The sequence below is a fragment of the Pristis pectinata genome, chromosome 28, assembly GCF_009764475.1.
Source record: "Pristis pectinata isolate sPriPec2 chromosome 28, sPriPec2.1.pri, whole genome shotgun sequence".
Lineage (NCBI taxonomy): Eukaryota > Metazoa > Chordata > Chondrichthyes > Rhinopristiformes > Pristidae > Pristis > Pristis pectinata.
Window position 1 is genome coordinate 7,853,557 of NC_067432.1, and position 23,616 is coordinate 7,877,172.

At 41.5% G+C, this 23,616-nt stretch overlaps 1 protein-coding gene across 1 annotated transcript in view; it reads left to right on the top strand.

Moving 5' to 3' along the window:
• LOC127584080 (synaptic vesicle glycoprotein 2B-like) overlaps window positions 1-23,616 on the top strand; it is a 147,590-nt gene that overhangs the window by 1,316 nt on the left and 122,658 nt on the right. The window contains exon 2 of the mRNA XM_052040632.1: window positions 2,959-3,069. The gene's annotated coding sequence lies outside the window, so the exon portion shown is untranslated. The remainder of the gene's footprint in view (window positions 1-2,958; window positions 3,070-23,616) is intronic.

Here is a 23,616-nt window from a genome sequence, read left to right on the forward strand (position 1 = left end):
GTTTAAATGAGGAAGGGCCAGAACCATGAACAAACTTCCTCCCTGTTTGTTTTTTAATATTAACCAGATCAGGCAGATGGAGATTTATCTTGCACCAGCTACAAAGAGTCGTGTGCTGAGAGACTCAGTGATGAATCCTAGTCCCCTGTGCTAGACAAACTCTCTATCTCTGGAAACTGAAGGGAGATTGCTCAGTCAGGATGGGCAATAAACCAGCACAGGTTTGGGAATTGGGGAGCTAGGTGCTGCACCAGCCACAGGAACAACAACATTTTGTCTTTAATTTCTGCCCACGGTGTACTCAGCCAATAAAAAACACCGAGAGATTAGGGTGGGTGAGTCAAGGAGGATGGGTTTCAGGGACAAGGCAGTGAAGAGGAGAGATTTGGGGAGAAAATATTTGAGCTTCAGGTCCAGAAAAGCAAAGCTGACAAATCAGTAAGAATTTATTCAGTGAGTCTGACAGAGAGAACCAGATCAGTAGCACGCAAGCCAAGGCTCTCGCTGCCTCATCCTTCAACATGATGTGCGGTTGGAATTGTTGAAATAGAAACGAAACTCAAACGAATAAAAGAACATTTCTGGAATGGGATTTGATCATTGAGAAGCTGTCAAAAGGGAAAGAAAAAAACAGAGTGAGAGAGACAGATCCACTGTGCTGAGAAGGTTCTGAGCAATCAGTTCTGTCAGGAGTTAGGTCTCCATCTCATTTTGGTAAATTTTTAAAAGCCTCCCTTCTGTCTCAATATATCCTGTGCACAGAGGTCTCTCAGACTGGAGTCGGATTCTGGGTCTGAGCCCTACACGAGAGACAGGAACAGGTTATTATTTACAGACACACGAGACTGCAGATGCTGGAATCCAAGACAAAAAGGTCAGGCAGCACCTGTGGAGGCAGAGAGATGGTTGGCGTTTCAGGTCCCGACCCAAAGCAGGTTATTCTTTGTTGAGTGCTGAGAGAGTGCCTCACTGATGGATCAGAAGAGTTGAATCAGGCTGAGTAACAAATTGGTGCATGTATTGGAATATCTGGGAGCTAGCCTATTCCAGTGATTAGGTTTAGGGGTCACTGGTGTAACACTGGCTGAGTGCTGCTTGACTATTCAAGCCTACATTAGCAATAGTTAACACAAGGCAATGTAATTAATTGGATCTTTTAAAAATGAACCATTATTATCTACATGATCTAAACCAGAGGAAGAGATATAATGGCTTCTTCTCCCATGGGGTCAACACAGGAATTTAGTTATGTCGGCTTTTGAGGGGCACACATTCTCAATCAAAAAACAAACCGGCGGAGGAACTCAGCGGAAGCAGAGGGATAGCTGCCGTTCCGGGTCGAGACCCTGCATCAGGACCGAGATCGTAGAGGGGAGATGGCTAGTGTAAAGTGGGGAGGGAAGGGGAGAGGTGGGGGCTGGCAGGCGATAGGTGGAACCAGGTGAGGAGGGACGATGGGCAGATGGAGCCAGGTGGGGGGAGGACAGGGTGGAGGTAGAGACAAAGGCTGGAAGGGGATAAGTGCAGCCAGATATGGGAGGGGCGATGTGCAGATGGAACCAGGTAGGGGACAGGAGAGGAGACCTCACTCCCCGCTCACCACTGGCTATCTCCCCTCTACACTCTCAGTCCTGATGCAGGGTCTTGGCCTGAGATATCGACCACACCCTTGCCTCCACAGACGCTGCTCGACCCACTGAGTTCTTCCAGCAGGCTTTTTTTTCGCTCCAGACTCCAGCATCTGCAGTCTCTTGTGTCGCCACTGTGCATCCTTAATGTTACGCTGTGAACATTTGTGCACAGGTCCATAATTTCACCTCTTTTTGAGTGAATACTAGAATGGTGGAGGGGATCTCCTGTTTGTCCTGAATGTTGCTGAGCCCCAGCCCTTCCTCACCAGCCCCTCTCCTAACCTACACTGCCCCCACCCAACTCTCTGCAAATTGACAGACGCCAAGAGGGAGTTCAGATGAGTAAAAGACAATATCAGGACCTATGAAGGCAAGCCTTTGGCTGCAGAGGGTTCAACATGCAGATTTAATATGCGGGTGGAACAATGCAGGCAAATCATTTGGGGAGCAATTGGGGAGAGGCATCAGGCTCACCAGGTACAATGGGCTGAATGGCTTTCCTTATCGCGTGAGATTAGAGAAAGCAGAGAAATGGAGTGAGAGCCAGTGCAGACAAAAACCAGACCAGGCTTTGTTAAATATTTCATCAGCCTGGGCTGTTTTGGAACCTAGTGCTCAGAAAGTAAAAGCTTGCCAAAGTCTGACCTACTTACAGTCCAACATTACTAATCAGCCTGTAATTGAGTGCAATTTTTATTTATCTTAATTGTTCTCAGTATTGCGATATTTCTTTCAGTTAATAAACCAGTTGTTGGTATCCATTTCATCATCTAGAACAGAGAGTTGTCACAATCTTTTCTGTTGATTCATTGAACATTCTTATTTATGACCAGCCTGGGGATGCCAGTTGTTTAATATTCACTTCCCAGGATACTGATACAAGCAATTTACAATTAGTTACAATGCACTCATGTTTTGATATTGCTCCACAATTAATTCAATAAAAGTTTGGTGCAGAAAACAATTTGTCTTAATTACAGTCGACAAATATTCATTTGTGTAAGTCATATTAATAAGTGCCAATTGGTTAAAAAAACACCCATGGCTTAATCAGCAAGCTTTATTGCTGCTCTCTGAAGTTTTATTTATTAATTGGGGTGGAACAATTCTTGCCTTTTTGTTTTCTCCAATCTCCCTCCGTGTCCTTCTCTCCAATTTCATACATCCTCTTCTTCCTTCTCCTGGTCCTCTTTGTTCTTCCCTCCTCTTCCCTTTCTTCCCACTGACTCCCATCCTTGCCACCTGTCTCCTCCTCATCTCCTCTCCTCCTCTCTCCTCCCCTCCTCTCTCTCACCTTCTGCCCTCTCCTTTCCATTTTCCCCTTCAGTAAGGACCAAGATGTGAAATAAAATGAAGACGAGAGGGCAGACCTTGAAGCAGTACGTCACACCAGCTGATCTCTACCTGTGGGAAACTTCTTTTCCATTTCAGTCTCAAGGTAATGAAAAAGAATTTTCAATTATATTCATTCACAATAGTACTTAAATCTGGTAAATTAATGTGTAGGCGGTTTGGAACACTATATAAAGATGTCATTTTAGCTGGAATGGAAAGTTAGCTTACTTTAGAACATAGAACATAGAACGATTACAGCACAATTCAGGCCCTTCGGCACAAAAAGCTGTGTCAAAAAAGCTGTACTTTATTGAACTTATTGAAAACCCCATGCATTGCTAGAAGTAGACCCTCGGAGGAATCAATCCTACATTCACTTGATATTGGCATATGGTCCAGATTTGATCTGGAGTTTCTGGTTACGTTGCTGGGACTCCAGAGTGAATTCTTCATTAATGCAGATGGGAACATACAACCTTACGGATTAGGAGCAGGAGTAGGACATGGTGCCGTCCAGCCTGCCCCACCATCCAATAAGATTGAAGCAGATCAGATCGTGACCTCAACATTGTATTCCCGTCTATTCATGGTAACCTTTCACCCCTTTTGCTTATCAAGAATCTTTCTACCTCTACCTGAAGAGTATTCAAAGACTCTGTTTCCATTGTCCTGTGAGGAAGAGAGTTCCAAAGTCTGGCAACCCTTTGAAAGAAAAAAATTCACCTCATCTCTGTCTTATTTTTAAACAGTTACACCCAGTTCAAGGTTCTCCCACAAGACAAGACATCATTTCTGCATCCACCTGGTCAAGAGCCCTCAGGGTTGTATATGCTTGAATCAAGATCCCCCTCAGTTTTCTACGTTCCAACAGGTACAACATTTAGCCTGTCCAAACTTTTCTCATAACGCAATCCACCCATTCCAGGTATCAGTCTAATAAACCTTCTCTGAACTGCTTCCAAAATATTAACATCTTTCCTTAAATAAGGAGATCAATACTGTACATGATACACCAGATGTGGTCTCACCAATGCCCTCTATAACTGAAGCATGAGCTACTTCTGTACAGATCGTGCCTGGTAACAAACGAGTTCTGTTTTTACAGACGTCCTTAAGTTGATTTTGTCTGTAAGTCAGAAAATACACAAAAATCATTCAATAATGTAACTGCACCTCCACAGTCTTGTAAAGAGTGGCATCAAAACCACACAAGTTTGATAAGAAAGTAATCATTAAAAGTAGAGAGGTGGGGGGGAAACTATTTCCACCATTTGTAGGAACAGGTGTATGTACGTACTGTATATCGGACTTCTGAATTTAATATTATGGGAGCTTTCTTGGATATAGGAGAGTCCATAAATCAGGCGTTCATAATTTGGAGATGGCCTGAGTTCAATTCCTTACAATAAACAATAACAGCTTTTCTAGTTACCCGTATACTAATCTTTTGTAAGTCATAAACCCAGATTCTTTACATTATCACACCTCTCAGACACACTTCAAAGTACTTCAGACAAAGAGCTTGTTTGTCTTCAAGCAATAGTGTAAAACAAACACTGTAAATTGCTAAGATCTTTTTTTCAATTTTCATTTTGATTGAAGGCAATGGAATGGAAAATATGAAGCCATGCACAATGTGTGGCCAGTTCACTTTGACCTGTTTTGTCTTAACAGTCCAGAGAACACTATTCTAAGTGCATTGAATGTTGTTAGATTATTCAGCTCACTCTGACCTCCACTTAGTCTACAATTCAACTGTGAAATTGCCAGCCAACTGCAATTCTGTTAACATTGCAAAAGGACCAACAGGTGTATTAGCAAAAATAGATTTAGATACCAAACCATATAAGAAGGCACATCACCAAAAGTTAGGTCAAGAAAGCAAAGTATAAGGAGCATCTTAATGGAGGAAAAAGAGGCAGAGAGGTTGCAGGAGGAAATTCCAGAGCTTAAGGCCTGAGCGACTGAAGTCACATGTGGCAGAGAGATTAAATTTAGGGACGTGCTTATGGCCAATTCTTGTCTTCAGAACACCCATGAATTAAATGGAGCATAGGGAATTCTGACTGCTGTAGAAATGAAGAGATCAGAAAGATAGGAATTGGTGAGGAAAATGGGAGGATTGAAAGCAAAGATTGGAATTCTTACATTGAGGCTTTGCCAGATTGGGAGTCAGTTAGCACAGGAGTGATGGGGTAGACAGAACCATGGAGTTAGTACAGGGGCAGCAGAATTTCCAATTGGCTTCAGTTTAAAGCATCATAGAGTCATACAGCATGGAAACAGGCCCTTCGGCCCAACTCGTCCGTGCCGACTGTGTTGCCCAGCGAGCGAGTCCCATCTGCCCGCGTTTGGCCCACAAGCCCTCTAAACCTCTCCTTTCCATGTACTTATCAAGATGGTTTTTAAATGTTGCTAATGTGCCCGTCTCAACCACTATTTCTGGTAGCTCATTCTTAATACACACCACCCTTTGTGTGAAGAAGCTGCCCCTGATGTCCCCTTTAAATCTCTGGCCTCTGATCTTAAACCTATGCCCTCTTGTTTTTATCGCACCCTTGCTGGGGAAAAGATGATGTGCTTTCACCATCTCTATACCCCTCATGATCTTATATACCTCTATCAGGTTACCCCTCAATCTGCTATATTCCAGGGAATAAAGTCTAGTCTACGCAACCTCTCCTTGTAACTCAGACCCCAAGTCCAGGCAACATCCTGGTAAATCTTTTCTGCACTCTTTCTAGTTAGAAGGTGAAAGATGAATTAATTCCTTGTTGATATACTTCCACTTCTCTTTAATGTGGTGAAGTCCGGCACTCTATCCCTTGGCCTCTTTGCTCAGACTTTCACTTCAAATAAAATTTGATGTTATCCATTTCATCTCCCGAGGTAAGTTCTGTCAAGGTTTCTCCCTGTCCTTTGTAACAAAACAAACTCCAAAGTCCCACAACGCTCATCCAACCCTCTAATCACTCACCCATGACAGCTCGTTCTCCTGACATGTCATTTTTGTGGCTCTGCTCAGATGTAACAGCTCCCACAGCCTGCCTTTAAATCACTGCTATCTGAACTTCTTGCAAGCCTCAGTTCTGTTCCTAACTGGATATTCATCCAGCTGTTTCTGCTTAAGATCTCAGTCTACACAGCTTGGAACCAATCCGCATATGCAAGTGGGGGGGAGTTTATCAAAGTTCACATCTTCCTTGGGGCTCATTAATTTTTTACATACGCCCTTTAGCTCCTCTATAATACAATACTCTGAGTTAAACCTAACCCTTGCACTGCTCTGGAATATGCCTTCAGGGCAGCCAGTAAATTTTAAAAGCAGGTCCAATATGCTGAGAGTGGAGTGGATATATGATAGAAAAGGGCCCATTATTCAACTTAATGAATAGGCAATAGATGCATGTATATTCTTGAACTTTCTGCAGCCTTAGATGTACTATCTTGTTTGTTTCTTGACTATTTTATGGTGCTCTGAGGTTGCTGGAGAACAGACTGGGCAAGTAGTACTCTGCCTTATAGATCACATCAGTAGCTCAATAAGAACAGATGTTTCAAGAAGCATCAGCCATTTCTCTGTGGATAATGCTTTGCCTGTCAGTCTGAAGTTCAAACACCACTCTAGAAACTTAAGAAGAAAATCTAAACTGGTGTTCTCAGCTTACCCGAGTGAGATAGGACACCTGGTTGGGAGAACACACACCAGTCCTCATTGAGGGGTCAGTAGTGGAAAGGGTGAGCAGCTTCAAGCTCCTGGGCGTCACATCTCAGAGGATCTATCCTGGGCCCAACACATTGATGCAATCATGAAGAAGGCATGCCAGTGCCTCTATTCGGTATGTCACCAAAATTTCTACAGATATATGGTGGAGAGCATTCTGACTGGTTGCATCACCACCTGGTATGGAGGCTCCAATGTGCAGGATCAAAAGAGGCTGCAGAGGGTTGTAGACTCAGCCAGCTCCATCATGGGCATAATCCTCCCCACCATCGAGGATATCTTCAAGAGGCGGTGCCTCAAGAAGGCATCATCCATCACTAAGGACCCTCACCATCCGGGACATGCCCTCTTCATGTTACTACCATCGGGGAGGAGGTACAGGAGCCTGAAGACCCACATTCAACGTTTCAGGAACAACTTCCTCCCCTCCACCATCAGATTTCTGAACGGTCCATGAACTCGTGAACACTACCTCATTATTCCTCTTTTGCACTATTTATTTATTTTGTAACTTACATAATTTTTACATCTTGCATCGTATTGCTGCCGCAAAACAACAAATTTCACAACATATGTCAGTGATACTAAACCTGATTCTGATTTTGGGTGAGCGGTGCCACAACAACAACCTCTCGCTCAACATCAGCAAAACTAAAGGGCTGATTGTTGACTTCAGGAAGGGGAAGGAGGGCAAACATGTGGCAGTCTACACTGGGGGATCGGTGGTGGAGAGAGTCAGCAGCTTTAAATTCTTGGGCGTTAACATACCGGATGACCTGTCCTGTACCCAACACACAGATGCAATCACAAGGAAGGTGCACCAGTGTCTTTACTTTCTTAGAAGGTTAAGTAGGTTCAGCATGTCACCAAACACTTGAACAAAATTCTACAGATGTACTGTTGAAAGTATCCTGACTGGTTGAATCATGGTCTGGTGTGTCAGCTTGAATGCACAGGAACGTACGAAGCTGCAGAGAGCAGTGGACTCTGCCCAATACATCACGGGCACTTCCCTCCCCACCATCAGTACTGGAGGCGCTGCTTCAAGAAGGCAATATCCATCATCAAAGATCCCCACCATCTGGCCATCTTTTCACACCTACCATTGGGTTGGAGGTACAAAAGCCTGAAGTTCCACACCACAGTTTCAAGAACAGCTACCTCCCTTCAACCATTCAGTTCTTGAACCAACAGACAAAACCCGAGTCACTACAGTTTAGCAACACCATGACCACATTGCATTAAAATTTACTTTCTTTGGTCTAATTGTGTTCTTTATTGTAAAAGTTGTGTATAATTTACGTTTAATTTATGTTTTTCTTGGGAATGCTGCTTGTGTGATGCTATGTGCCTGTGACGCTACTGCAAGTAAGTTTTTCATTGCACCTGTGCATTCATGGACTTGTGTATATGACAATATACTCGACTTTGACTCAGTGACTTCTGAGGGAGCGCTACACCGTCAGAGACAGTCATTGAGTCATGGAGGCACACAGCATGGAAACAGGCTCTTCAGCCCACTGAGCTTATGCTGACCAGCAAGCACCCACCTGTACACTAATCCCTTTCTATTCTCCCCACATTCCTATTAACTCCCCACAGATTCTACCACTCACCTACACATCCAGGGCAAATTACAGTAGGCAATTAACCTACCAACCTTCAGGTCTTTCGAATGTGGGAGGAAACCCATGTGGTCACGTGGAGAACATGCAAGCTCCGCACAGACAGCACCCAAGGTCAGGATTGAACCCAGATCGCTGGAGCTGTGAGACAGCAGCTGTACTAACTGCACCACAGTGCTGCCCTAAAAACGCACTGATTAAATTAAAACTCGCTGTCTCAAGAGACTATAAAACCTCAATATTGTCATTTGATGAAAGGCAGAGGCCCCTTGATTAATATTTATCCCTCAACCAATATCGGTAAAATCATGATCTGGTTATTATCTCATTGATGTTGGTGGGAGTTTACCATGTGCAGAATTGACTGTTCCCTCTCCTACACTGTAACAGTGAGAACACTTTAAAAATACTTTATTGACTGTAAAGAGCTTTGAAATGTCGAAATGTCCTGAGGTTGTGAAAGATACCATATAAATCCAATTTTATTCTTTCCTTAAAGCCAGTAGATGAAAATATAACATAAAAAATAAGAGCAAGAGTCTCAAAACCCACAAGACTGTTCCATCAGTTGAACAGACCATAGCTTATTATGAGCCTCATCCACTCTGCCACCCAACTTGTGATCCCCTTAGCAGCCAAAAATCTATCGATTACAATATTAAATATTTTCACTGGATGAGTGAGCATTTACAGACCTCTAGATTAGAGAATTTCAAAGATTCATAACACTCAGTATAAAGAAATTTCTCTTCAGCTCACTCCTGAATGGGTTGTGGAGGTAATGTTCTCTTTGGAACTTCTTTAAGGGGCATTGAAAACAGTGTGAAAGGGGTGAATAGTTCCACTACGTTGATGACAATGTGCAGCTGAGGTTACAATGAGATCAGTCATGATTTTATAAAATGGCAGCGCAAGCTTGAGTGGTCTAATTTGAGTGTTAGTATGTATGGTGGCAATAGACAGTGTCAGTCCATGGCTTGTCACATCAAGGCACATCTCTTCAATGATGGAAAGAAACTGACAACTGGTGTAAATCTGAAATTAGAATCATGATGGATGCTTGCACCTTTAAGGCATATTTTCACAGTAATTAATTTACTGGACTAGTTATCCAGAGACCTGGTCTATCAAGCTGGAGATATCAGTTCAATCCCACCATTGCAGCCCAAGAATTAAAATTCCGTGAATTAATTGAATAAAATGGCAGTAATTGTTGGTGTCAGCAATGGACTAGGGTAAAAGCCCATCCGGTTCTCCAGTGCCCTTTCGGAAGTCTGTCTGTATGTGACTGTAGACCCTAACCAATGTGGATGACTCCTAATAGTCCTCTTAAAACAGGCCTGTGTTGTGTTAAGGCTTGATAATACCTTCATCAAATGGACTGGAAAGTAGCTCACAGCCACCATCAGTGATGTCCATGATATTCCATGAACTAGATAAAGGTTTGTTCACAATAATTCTCATTCACATACCTTCTTCCTCTTTGCTGTAAGAATCCATCGGTGAACCTTCTCACTGAACTGCCTCAGGCCAACAAATTCTCAATTGTATTGGGTAGGGAATGCCAGTGAATATAAAAGAAAGACTTGTACTTATATACGGTAAACTCTCATTTATCCAGCATTTATAAATTCTCATGCAGCTGGCAAAAATTTCTAAGGATGTTAAGCAACTTTTATAGGTTTTCAATAACATATATTTGAATTTGGCTTGCTGGGTTCCAATGCAATTTTGTTCACTTGCTATTTCCCATCGGCTTACTCTAATATATCCTTGGACTCTGTCTTTACCTCTTGCTGTCTTGGTGTAGCAGCCAGCATAATCAAAGACCCCACCTACCTGGGTCATTCTCTCTTCTCTACTCTTCCATTGGATAGAAGATACAGGAACCTAAGGGCACATACCACCAGGCTTAAGGACAGCTTCTATCCCACTGTGATAAGACAATTGAATGGTTCCCTTATACGATGAGATGGACTCTGACCTCACGATCTACCTTGTTGTGACCTTGCACCTTATTGTCTACCTGCACTCACTTCCTTTGTAGCTGTGACACTTTGTGCTGTTATTGTTTTTACCTGTACTACCTCAATGCACTCTGTACTAACTCAGTGTAACTGCACTGTGTAATGAATTGACCTGGATGATCGGTATGCAAGACAAGTTTTTCACTGTACCTCAGTACAAGTGACAATAATAAACCAATACCAATACCAATACAAGCACAGCCACACCCTCAGGCCCTCACTTATGTTTAAAAGGCATTTGGACAGTTACATGGATAGGAAAGGTTTGGAGGGACATAAGCCAAAGGCAGGCAAATGGGACGAGCTTAGTTAGGCAACTTGGTCAGCGTGGACAAGTTGGGCTGAAGGGCCTGTTTCTGTGCTGTATAGTTTTATAACTATAATTCTAAGTGGTGGTCGGTTCCAATTGTGCTTCATAAACTACTGTATGTCTCCCACCTATCTGCTAGGTTGGATCAGAATACTCCTGGCAAAAGTACAAAGCAGAAGTATGTTGTTCTACCATTGAAACAGAAACTGGAAAAATGTAAAAGTCTGGATAAAGATGAAAATCAAAATGTTCTTATGAAAGAATTCAACATTGGTTCCTCAACAATTTATGTCAATAAATCAAAAGTGCAAAGCTTAAAGAGTTTTTTCCTGAACTCAAGAGTGATAAAAGTGTTGTAAATTGCCACAAAATGGATACAGCAAAGCTTGATGCTCTCCGTTTTATATGAATGGTTTTCCTTAAATTTCACTGCCCTATTGACATTTAGAATTAAGTGATTTTAGTTTAAGTTACAGCCCAGCCCAGTCAAGACTATGTGTGTGCATAGTCTGCAAAAGATTGTTTTATTTTTATAAAAGTAAGCTCAAACAGATAATTTTATTTCAAATGTTACACAGAATAAGTGTGAAAGGACATTTTTAGTTTATTTGTGTTTATACATAAAGGCAGTGCAGTTGTAGGCTGATTAGCAGCCACATCCTCGGATGATTTCACACTTCATGTGATGGAGAGTACAGTCATTCATTTGATTTATTTTTGCTGCATTTTACTGTTTCACCTTAAAATATAGATTGGAGTGTAAAACATCACTAATGGGATGACTTATGCTTCAACAATTTATTTGAAGGTTTATGTGGAGAATACTAGTGTGGGTTGTACAGTAAAGTGTTTTTTGAGCAATTCTCATGCAACTGACACCTCCCCATTCCCTGTGTATGCCAAACGGCTGGGAATATACAGTAGTTCCTTTCACAACTTCAGAACATCCCAAAGCACTGTCCAGACAATGGGATATTCAAGTATTGTCTCATAATGTAGGGAGTGCAACAGCCAATTTCCACAAGGGAAACACTTTCAAAGAACAATATCCAGATAATGTGTTTTAGTAATGTTGGGGAGTTCACTACGTTCTTCAAAATTGTGCCAGATGATACAACAGTAGAGAACACTAGAAATACTCAGCTGGTCAAGCAGCTTCCGCAGAAAGAGAAATGGAATTGATGGGATCAACATGAAATTTTAACTGTTTCTCTCTCCACAGATGCTCGCTGACCTGCTGAGTATTTCCAACCTTTTCTGTTTTTATTTCAGATCTCCAGCATTTTTTGCCTTTTCACCATTGGATCCCCTATATCCACCCAGGACAGCAGTCAGAATCACATTTAAATATTGCAGTCTTCTCTCCAACCTGCACTCAGATTTGGCGTGGAAATTCTGGACTTTTTTTATTTCAAAAACAAACCTTATTCATAATAAAAAAATATATATAAAAGAAGAAACAGAGTAAAACTTTTACATTCATGGTCAATACATTCAGTAGTGTTAACCATAACACCATTGCCACTTGTGTGGCCCCCTGTGGTGATGCACTATTTCAATGTTTGAGGGGTTTCCCCACCCGACTCAGCCCCTCCATGTGTGGTAGCGGAAGGAGCCCAGACTGTCCTTCCCCACAGAGCCTTAGCATTGGCTGCACTGAGCTTCAGTGCATCCCTCAGCACGTACCCCTGCAGCCTGGTATGTGCCAGTCAGCAGCATTCCCTGACGGACATCTCCACGTGTTGGAAGACAAACAAGTTTCGGGCAGCCCAAAGGGCATCTTTCACCGAGTTGATGATCTTCCAGCAGCACTTCAGGTCTGTCTCGGTGTGTGCCCCAGAGAACGACCCGTAGATCAGAGAGTCCTCTGTCACGCAGCTGCTGGGGATGAACCAAGACAAGGACCCTCACATCCTTCTCCACACCCTCTTAGTAAACCCACAGTCCGCAAAGAGGTGGGTGATTTACTGGAAAGGGATTTGCATCCAAAACCAACTGGCCCAGAGATGACAACTGAATCTTGACCAGGTGTCACCATCTCACATGTCCAGGTGAGGATGGCTTGCCAATAGATACAGGTCTTATGTGGAGGACTACCTAACATACAATGCTTACCAAAAGCAGTTCATGATGGAAAGCATTACGATATAATTATTGCAAGCTTGCTTTTCCATCAATACACTACACTAGATGAATACAAATAATAAGTAGACTCTGCTGTGCAATACTAATCAAAGAAAGCCTTTTATAATTGTTACCACTTGAATGAAAATAATTACCTTCCTGCTGTGATTGTCTTGAAAAGATTACTGACTTTCTTTCGTAATTAATATCTTTCTGGCCATGTTACTGCTTTGAATGCCAGATGCAAATGAGGATTATTATGAAATGTTAACTGGGCTCTCAACAGATATTTGAATATTGCCTAGAAAAGAAATGTGCCACTTGTTCTGAGTATATTAATTGCCATCATCTTTTCAGAGAAGGCATGTTGCTTTGGGAGCTGCCAGTTACTGAAAATGGATAAGCATTTATCACTGTTTAAACAGGGCAGCCTGACATAAAGGCAACACTAGAAGAAATATTCTGTGATGCACAATGAAAGATAGGATAGGAGGCTATGCTAATGGGGTTTGTTGAAGTACGACTTTGGAGGGGAACTGAGAGGTGACATGAACATCCATACAGTCCAGTTGGGCCCAATAGTTTATTTCTGCACTGCATATTAATGCAGCTCTGTAGCCTCCGAGAAATATATTAATATTAATGTTTCAGGATTTAGATATTGTTCTGCAGTATGGGGATATTACTCCAGTTCCTTCACATTTGAGAACAAGTCAGTGTTCAAAAAATAAATTCAGCAAGAAAGCTGGGAAGTAAATGGAGTTGAATCTTTTTCCACACCTGAGAATTTTACCAGGATCCCGAGCCTCTAGTGCCCTTCCACTGGAATCATTCAAGGATGCCACAAGATGGAAGCAAAGTCTTGGAGAAGATGCAGTGGGGATTTATCAGAGTAATACCAGTTGCATGGAAACACAGGAGAAGATGGGGTTGTTCTTCTCAATGGAGAGAATGTTACAGGGAGATTCATTGGAGGTATTGAAAATTATGAGGGGTATTGATGGAATAGCCAGAGAAGAGTTAGTGATTGGAAGAGTAACCAAAGGGTATGGATTCAACATAATTGCCAAAAGAGTGAAAATAAGGAGGGCTTTTTTTGCTCCTCACTTTGATGTGTAACAAACTACCTAAAAGGTGCTTGAATAACAACACCGAGAAGAGACAATGAGTTTTTAGACCAATGTTGTACCAGCCCGGTCATCAGAAAGAAGGGCAAAACCAAAATGTCCATCATCTGCATGAAGGAATCTACAAACTGGAGGACCCTTGAGGTGATCTTCAGACACAGTATCAGGCATTGGATCTACAATGGATCATCAGAGGTCTCTGCTTTATGATTCAGTGATCTCCACCCATTCTGCAGTGGATCTGTGGTGCCACCGGTGAGGCGCTTATTGCACATTTCTAATTCTCCCTGACAAGATGATCAACCTGATAAATTAAATTATATAGAAGCTGATATTAATGCAACCCTGTAGCCTCCAAGAAATATATTAATATTAATGTTTCAGGATTTAGATATTGTTTTGCAGTCTAGTTGATATTTAAGAAATGATGCACAGTGTCTGAACCACATCCAGCTTGATGGACATCCCTTCTCATTGAGCCATTATATTTTTGATTTCAGGAGCTGCCTAGTTATGACATATTTTGGCAAATATTTTTATAACGTAAATTTTTATAAATTGTAAATAAACCAACTTACAATTTAAATTTTATTCAAGATATGACAGTCATCTTAACCTTATTTCTTCTCATTAGTGGACTCAACATGCAGGGAATACTCAACTAGGCAGCATCTGTGGAGAGGGAAACAGAGGTGATCTTTCATACCAATGACCAGAACTCAGATTTCCAGTATCTGCAGCATTTTACTTTTGGGAGACTGGTTACTGATAGTGGAGTAACAGTGAGGATTGATGTGTGTGCAGAAGCACAGGGTAGGCCAGAGTAAACTGATTAAATAAGAGAGCATTTTCTCGCCATCTGCAACTTCCTGGAGAATTGAGTTCTGAACAGAAGCTTGCCTTGAACATGTTGTTAACCCTGACTGAATACATCATTTAAACAACACAAATCAATTTGTTATGTAAGTACAATGCTTTACAAGGTCAACCTATCCTCTATGCTCAGAGAGAAATTTAACCCTTTGGAGGCAAAATGAAAAGCCTTGTTTAGGACCTGTAGGTTTAACGACTCCCAGTACAGACAGAAACAACTTGGATCATCTCACCAGAAGCAATTATTCTCTATTCTGTCACGGGCGTTGCTGGTGAGGACAACATTTATTGCAACACTCTAAATGCTCCTGAGATGGCGGTGGTGATCTATTTTCTTGAACCAATGTGGTCCATCTGGTGAACGTTCCAGGATTTAACAATGATAAAGGTGCAACAAATCCAGTCAGGATGATGTATAATTTGAAGGAGAACCTGCAGTTGGTGATATTGGTGATATTGGTGGAGGGCATAGTTTGGGATCTGCAGCTGAACAAGCCTTGGAGATCTGCTACAGTGCATTTTGTAGTTTCAGCAATTGTGCACCAAGTTCAAGTTTATTGTTGTCATACGCATGCATACACGGGGTATAAATTAGTTTTTTTTTTGCAGCAGCAGCAGCACAGCACATTACAAGCATAAGTTAACATGGTGTGACTCAATGTTCATGGTAGTGGATAGTTCTAGAGACTGTCAAAATTCTTGAGTATTATTGAAGCTGCACACATCCAAACAAATGAAGTACATTCTGCCATACCCTTGACTTATGCCATGTAATCAGGGGAAATGTTTCAAGGAGTCAGGAAGTGAGTCAGTCATCACCGAGTCTGACCTGCTGTTGTAACCCCACAGTGATTTAGTGGTTGTTCCAGAAGACTTTCTGGATAATAGTAATACGATGAGATGGACTCTGACCTCACAATCTACCTTGTGACCTTGCACCTTATGGTCTACCTGCACTGCACTTTCTCTGCAGTTGTGACACTTTACTCTGTACTGTTATTGTTTTTACCTGTAGTACCTCAATGCACTCTGTACCAACTCAATGTAACTGCACTGTGTAATGAATTGACCTGTACGATCAGTATGCAAGACAGGTTTTTCACTGTACCTCGGTACAAGCGACAATAATAAACCAATACCGATACCAATCAGAATATTGATGGTTGGATCTGTAATGTTAATGTTGTTGAACAACAAAGATAGATGGTTTGATTCTCTCTTGATGGATATGGACATTTCCTGAAGAACAAATCACTGGTAGCTTCATCACTGTTTTGACAGTTGAGAACTGACTAATCAGGTAGATGGGATTGGTTCTGCACTTTGTGCACAGAAAGCACCTGGACAACTTTCTAAACAATTGGTTAGATTCTATGTTACAGCTGGCCAGGACTACAGTTCTGGAACCCATTTTGCTCTTCAAATAGAATAATCTAATGCACAAGTCTGCTGAAGTAACAACCAGTAAAGAACTGCCTTCATATAGGATTACTGTCTTACTGACTGTCTTGCCAACGATAGCAAAAATCTCTAAAGAACCTACTCAGACTCAATCATTGCAGCTGAAGGCACTGTCTTCTGGTCAGACATTCAGTCCGGAAGGTTATTAGTGATCAAACGTTTAAAGGTTATCAACAGTCAGGGACATCAATAACGGTCAAGAACTTTCACTGGGGGAGGGGGGAGGTTCACTGATTGTCACGCACTTTCTGAATGGATAGACATTTTCAGGAGTGACCTTGATTATGAGATAGTTTCTGAAAAGGTTATGGTGGTGATTTGAGTGTTTGAAGCTCCCTCATTTGTGTTTATTCTGGTGACTCGTACTCTTGCTTCTATAATTGAAGACTCCAGCTGTTATGTCGATGTGTGTGAATGCAGTTGAATGATGTAGATAACAGAACGCAGGAGGAGATTTAACAGGTTCATAATGTGCTGGTGTATTCTCTTAACCTAAAAGCAAAATACAGCATTTACTGGAAGTCTGAAATGAAAACAGAAAATGCTGAAAATTACTGTCAAAGCAGACAAGTACAAGCAATAGACGATGAATGAAATCAGAAATTACTCCCAGAAGAGATGGATAAGAGCAAATGCTGGAAATGTAAGATACCCCTCCTTCAATGTTGACTGACTATTTGAGTATTTCTAGAATTTTCTATTTTCTTATCCTGTTGGGCTCAGGTGACAATAGTTCTTTGGGGAAAATTATTGCCTTATTAAGCCTGTCATGCTAAACATTTTTTTCCACTGGATCTTATTCTAATTTCATGGACATATCCTCAAGACTGAAGCTGAAATAGAAAATTATATATTTTGTATTGAAGCATGCATCTCCTTTTCCGAAGTCAGTGGTTTATAAGAGTCCAGGACAAGTAGCTTTGGAGGATGTGGATCAAAGGTGAGGCCCCCTATATTTACAATCCACAAAAGTTGTTCGCGTTTTCGATTGCATTGCAATTGGTAAGTAATGGAACCTCTCCTCCCCACACCCATTGTTTTAGTTTCAAAGGAAAATACTGCAGATGCTGCAAAAATCCTGGAAATCCTCATCTGGTCAGTTAGTATCCGTGGACACAGAAACAGAGCAAACGTTTCAGAACTAATGGAAGGTCGCCCTGAAGCATTAACTGTGTTTCTCTCTCCACAGAGGCTACCTGACCTTGGCACCTCGACAGGTACATGGATAGGAAAGGTTTAGAGGGATATGGGCCAAATATGGGCAAATTGGACTAACTTAGATGGGTACCTTGGTCAGCATGGATCAGTTGGGCCAAAGGGCCTGTCTCTGTGCTGTGTGACTCTATGACTCTGTGACCTACTGAGTATTTTGAGCATTTTTTTATTTCCTACATATTTAACTTTCATATCCTGCTGCTAAAAAGCAAACATTACGACTGTTATATACAATGTTTTTCTTACTGTTATATGGAGAACAAAAAAAATGATGTGCTACCTGAGGGTTCTATGCAAGTGGAGTTTCTTTGGGTTGAGTTAAGTGTGTGCTCACTTTGACACCACCCTGTTTCCTCAGTCACCTAGGATGAGGGCAGCGTGCAGGGGAACACTATCCCCTGTAGGTTCCTCTCCAAGTCTGATGTTGTCTTGACTGAAATATATCATGGTTCCTCTGGGTCTGAATAGTGTGGTAGCAGCCTTAAAGCATGGTCTGTAGTGGCTCCAGGAAGCGGTTCACCATTGGTTAGAATTGGACTGCGGTCTCAGAAGACAAGGGACTTGGCTCATGTATGTGAACCAATCTTAGCGGTGATTCACACAAGCCTTCCAAGATCAGAAGGAGGAAGGCTTAATTGCCAAGCACTGTCATTCTGCATCCTTGCTATTTACCTTATAAACATCTCTGAAATATGGACAAGAGGACTAAAGTGGGGCTGTGTAATCTTCTTTCACTGCAATTTCAGTTATTATTTTTTCCCAAGTTAGGTGCCTGTTCAGGAAACATAATATCTCTGATGCAATGTTTGTTCCCATTGGAAAGGTGGTGTTGTTGCACTATGTGTAATGCAGTCAAAGTTTAATATCGCAAAGTAGATAATGCCCTGCTTCTGCAGCTGGACAAGGAGAAAGCAGACATACATTATTCTCAATAAGAGCAGGTATGTCTCTGTTGATTATGCAGTGATGATCACCTCAGTCAGCAGAGATCAACTCCAGGCAGGAAACATGGTTGTGACTGATGAAAAGAGCTTGCGTGCCAATCTGTCAACAGACTTAACAGCAAGCTCGGGTTCATTCCCACTACCTCACAAACCACTTAAGAAATCATAAATCGGTGAAGCATTCCTCAATTAGTAGGCGACTATCTCAAAGTGTAAAACTCATTTACCTAAATAGAAAGCAGAAAAGATGGCATGTAAAATCAAAATAAATAAATGAACAAGAATGCACTGATCTATATTTAGGAAGCAGCTTGCTTTGTCTACATAATCTTCTTTCAATGACTTATCCAACCATAGGATTAAGCAGCTTTAGGTCTATACAAGAGTTGTACTCATCGTTATGATATATTGGACTCTACCAAATATGGAAAATTATCAGGGGCTGAGAGGTAACTCTGAAAAATGCAGTAGGGCTTGCCCTCAACTTGGCAATTTTAAGAAGAATGAGGTTGTTAATTTTTTGCCTCCTCACTAACAAACCAAGGAAAGGCTGAGAAAGAACACTGTGAGTTCAATCAAACTACAGAGCCATCTCTGCCCTTCTTGCTGACTGAGTTGGAAAACGCTGCTCCTGTCAAGTTAAAGTGATGCAGTGCAGAAATACAACTGCAGGGGCTGCAATAAACTTTGTTGGGAAGTCCACCAGCTATCAGTTAATGAAGAAGTAATTAATGACAGCGGTAAAGCCCTCATATTTCTCCGCTTTGAAGAATAACTTGATGGAAGTGCACTCGCAGCGGAAAAGATGCAGCAGAGCAACAAATCTCAATAAACACATTTCTTTTTCGCACAGGAGAGATTAAAATGGATTTTGAGTGATTTGAATTTAGATCTGCCACAGAAATAAAATGTTATCTTTTTTTATTAGTTTCTGGATAAATTCCAAACGCTTCTTTGCAATCACTGCATATTAGGCACCTTGCCTTTGTTTCATTTCCTTACTGATTTTCCTTACTTTTGCGGGTAATTTGGATGATAGTGTAAATCATATTAGATGCTCATTAAGCACCACCAGTTTTTTCATTGCCCTTCATTTCAAGGTAGCGGGATTCAGGTGGAGTATAATGAACAGCCAAATCAATAAGTTCCACATTATTCTCTTGTCCAAAGTTCAAAAGAGTGTCCTCTCTTTTCTCTTCTAATAAGAGATCCAGTCCTACAGTGAAGATATTGAGAATAAAAACAGAAAATACTGAAAAGACTCAGCAAGTCGGGCAGCATCTGCAGAAAGAGAAGCAGAGTTAACGTTTCATCAGCTCCTGATAAGTACCTTTGCATCCCAGGGATTAGTGTCGGGAGCTGCTTACAATGGGCGGTAAGTTGTGACAAGGAAGGACACCACACCTTATTTTTAATAAGAAAGACTCTATGCAGTGATTTCCATGACCTTCGGACACTCCAAACAAGGTACTTTTGTAGATGGCCAATGTTGTAAGGCAGTATATATTTAATTGTATTTATAGAATCATCCCTGTCTTCTGTGACTAACTGTGGAAGACAATAATGGGGGGTAATTTCATGTGAAGATTGATCGGGGTGTAGATCTTTACTCCAATATTTATTCTGCAACCAACATTGATCACTGAATAATTTTTCATTATTATGTTGCTGTTTCTCAGAGTGAATTTGTAAGGCATCACAACACATTACAATATTTTCCCCACTTCAAAGGTTGCAGGTACTTTGATCCATCATGAGGCTCTGACAGGTGCTGTAGAAATTTGGGGACAAGGGAAATCAAGCATGGTTCCTGATCCAAAGTGCTATTTAGAAACATACTGTCAAATGTATATGGCGGACATTAGGTGAGAGCAGATTTGGGCTTAGCCATTGATATAATTGGCCTAAAAATTTCACACTGATATTCATGCGACACTGAAGTCTCCTTCCATCCCTCTTCACCTAATCATCTTAATGTATCTGACAGTTCCTTCCTCCCTATGTGTTTCTTTAGTTTTCCCTTAAGGTCATCCACGCTAGTTGACTCAAAAACTCTCTATGGTAGTGATTCCACTATTGTCTGTCTAAAGAACTCTTCACTAGATTTTTTTTAGTGACTATATACAGTACGTGACCCTTAATTCTGGGCTTCATACAAGAAGAAATAATTACTCTATGAGGAACCTCCAACAAATCCATTCATAATCCTGAAGAATTTGATCAGACGCCCCTCAAAGTCTTACCACCAGCATAAATCAGAGAAATTAAATAATGCAGATGAAAATTTTGAGGACTGAATGTCTTTTGGAATGAAACTTAGCTGTCAGAAATGATTTTTGGCCAAGATTCCAGAGAGGTATCTAATTATTGCCAGGAGTTCTCTTTTAAGAAGTTCATCAGGACTTCAGCTTAGCATCTTATCTAAAAGATGGCACCACTGACAGTGCAGCATTCTCCTGGTACAGCATTGGGGTTCAAGTCTCTGGAGTGGAAATTAAACCAGAGGCAAAAACGATATGGATGGCTCCACAGACTTTCTTCTTTGACATGGATTATGCCTTCATTTCAATAATTCTCCTGCATGTCATCAGCATCCAATTCCACTCCTATTCTTGCACACCACACCATTTTCTCCCCAGGGATATTTTCCAAGTTGCCCTTATTCCAGAGAATTTTCCTTTTAAAAACCAATGGCTGTCACAGAGGTACAAATGTGGAGCATTAATCTGGAGACCACTGGAAAGTGGGTAAGGCAACATTTAGACCCATTGACTCTGCTTTAGAAATTCAACGAGAATCTTCTGCAACACACTGGACTCATCCATCCTTACTACAACAGCAAAACATATTAAGTTGGTTTTGACTGTTTATTGTTATTCTACCAGATGATATCATTGTCTTGCCTCCCTCCTCTTTCCCACTCACTGTCTCCTTTCAATCCCACATCGGACACTGGCATATGATCTACCAGCGTGCTGAACACCTGCTCATTAACAAGCACAAATGACATTATTCGAAGAAACAAAAAAATACTGGGAACAGTGGTGGCAGCAAGTGGTGAGCGTATCTGAACACATTTGCCAGTTACACCTTCCATGTGGAAACAATGCTTTACTAAAGGGGGTGGGGTGAGGATTTTCTCTTGTAACTCAAAGGGGAAATAGCCAGTGTGATGCTGAGTTACACTGGTCTGGACACTATTTGGTTTGATCTCCACTGGGTTAACTCACCTCAGCCTTATTACTACTGTTAGGCTCAACCTGAGTATAGTTGAGGAGAAATAATCAACCAGACTTCGTATTCCGTTTTATCGTCCTGTCACGCAGTCTGAAGGTATGTGAGTATTGATGTCACATAAGGACAGGAAAGAGTTTGAGAGTGAAAACATCAATGTCGAATGGGCTGCCAACAAGATGTGAATAAAGGGGAAAATATGCCTTTATACATATAGATGGATGTAAAGCCAATGGTGTATGAAAAATAAGATCTGGTTTCATTGGTTGGAGACTGACGGCATGCTTAGCGATTGGCTAATGGTTTGGACATATATAGTGTGGGAGAGGATCACTTTGGGAAAACTTACTTTGGTGAATCTTTTGAGGGGAATGTCTTTGGATGGGTGGGGAGACAAAAAAGGTAAGAGTTGCTTTTCTCTCCCACTCCGAACTGTGCCCGATAGTTTGTTCCATCTGAAGATAAGGAACCTGAATGTCAGAGAAGGTCTGTAAAAGGTGTTTGATGGGATTCTGCCTGAGTTGCATTCTTGTCCTCGTCTCCTTTTTTTCTCCCTCATAAACTAATTAATTTTACATAAATAATGATTTCTGAGAGTTATTGATTCTGTATAAACTGTCCACCTAGTGAAATGTTTTGCTATGGCTCTGTTGTTGTTGACATTTATTCCAAATGTGTTCAGGAGCAAATGACTGTAGGTTTTAAACCAGTGTTCTCTGAAGGTATTGACCCCTGCAAGAGCTTGATATGCCACCATTTGTGGCTACTGTAAGTGAAACCTGCTCCCTCTTCCTACACTGTTCACACTGACAGAACTTACAACAGGATTCATCAGATGGAAATCAATGAATTGGAATTGGAATTGGAATTGGAATTGGAATTGGTTTATGATTGTCACATGTACGAGATACAGTGAAAAACTTTTGTTTGTGTGCCATCCAGACAGATCATTCCATCTGCAAGTACATTGAGGTAGTAAAAAGGAAAGCAGAATGCAGAATAAAGTATTAAAGTACAGAGAAGGTGCAGGGCAGGAAGACAAGAAAGATTTTCACTCTTTACCTTAGGTTGTAAGACATTTCTTTTGAGAAGTTCATTCTGTTTTGGTAGCACTGCAAGAGCTCTGTAATAATGTTAGAGAATGACACACTTCCTCCATAATTCATTGAGGCAATGGAATGAATCTTGAGGCAGGGTGCAGAATGCTTTTACTCTTATATAAAGCATTTGGCTATACACACCCTGGTTACAGTTATACTATACTCTTCCTTATTTTCAAATCATTCCATGGCTTTACCCCTCCCTGTGGTCTGCTCCAACCCTTTGAATGATCGAAATTCTTCCAAGTGTCACCTCATGATCATCTCCAGATTTAATTGGACCACCATTTGTGGCTCTAACCTTCCGCTGCCAAGGGCCTGCTGAACTCTGGAACTCCCTCCCCTGATTTCATTGCCCTCTAACCCCTCTTCAACTTTGCAGATGGTCCTTAAATAGGACATAGAACACTACAGCTCAATACAGGCCCTTCGGCCCACAATGTTGTGCCGACTTTTAAACCTCGCCTAAGACTATCTAACTCCTTCCTCCCACATATCCCCCTATTTTAAATTCCTCCATATGCTTATCTAACAATCTCTTGAATTTGACCAATGTACCTGCCTCCACCACCACCCCAGGCAGCGCATTCCATGCCCCAACCACTCTCTGGGTAAAAGACCTTCCTCTGATATCTCCCTTGAACTTCCCACCCATTACTTTAAAGCCATGTCCTCTTGTATTGAGCATTGGTGCCCCGGGAAAGAGGTGCTGGCTGTCTACTCTATCTATTCCTCTTAATATTTTGTACACCTCTATCATGTCTCCTCTCATCCTCCTTCTCTTCAAAGAGTAAAGCCCTAGCTCCCTTAGTCTCTCCTCATAATGCATATTCTCTAAACCAGGAAGCATCCTGGTAAATCTCCCTGCACCCTTTCCAACGCTTCC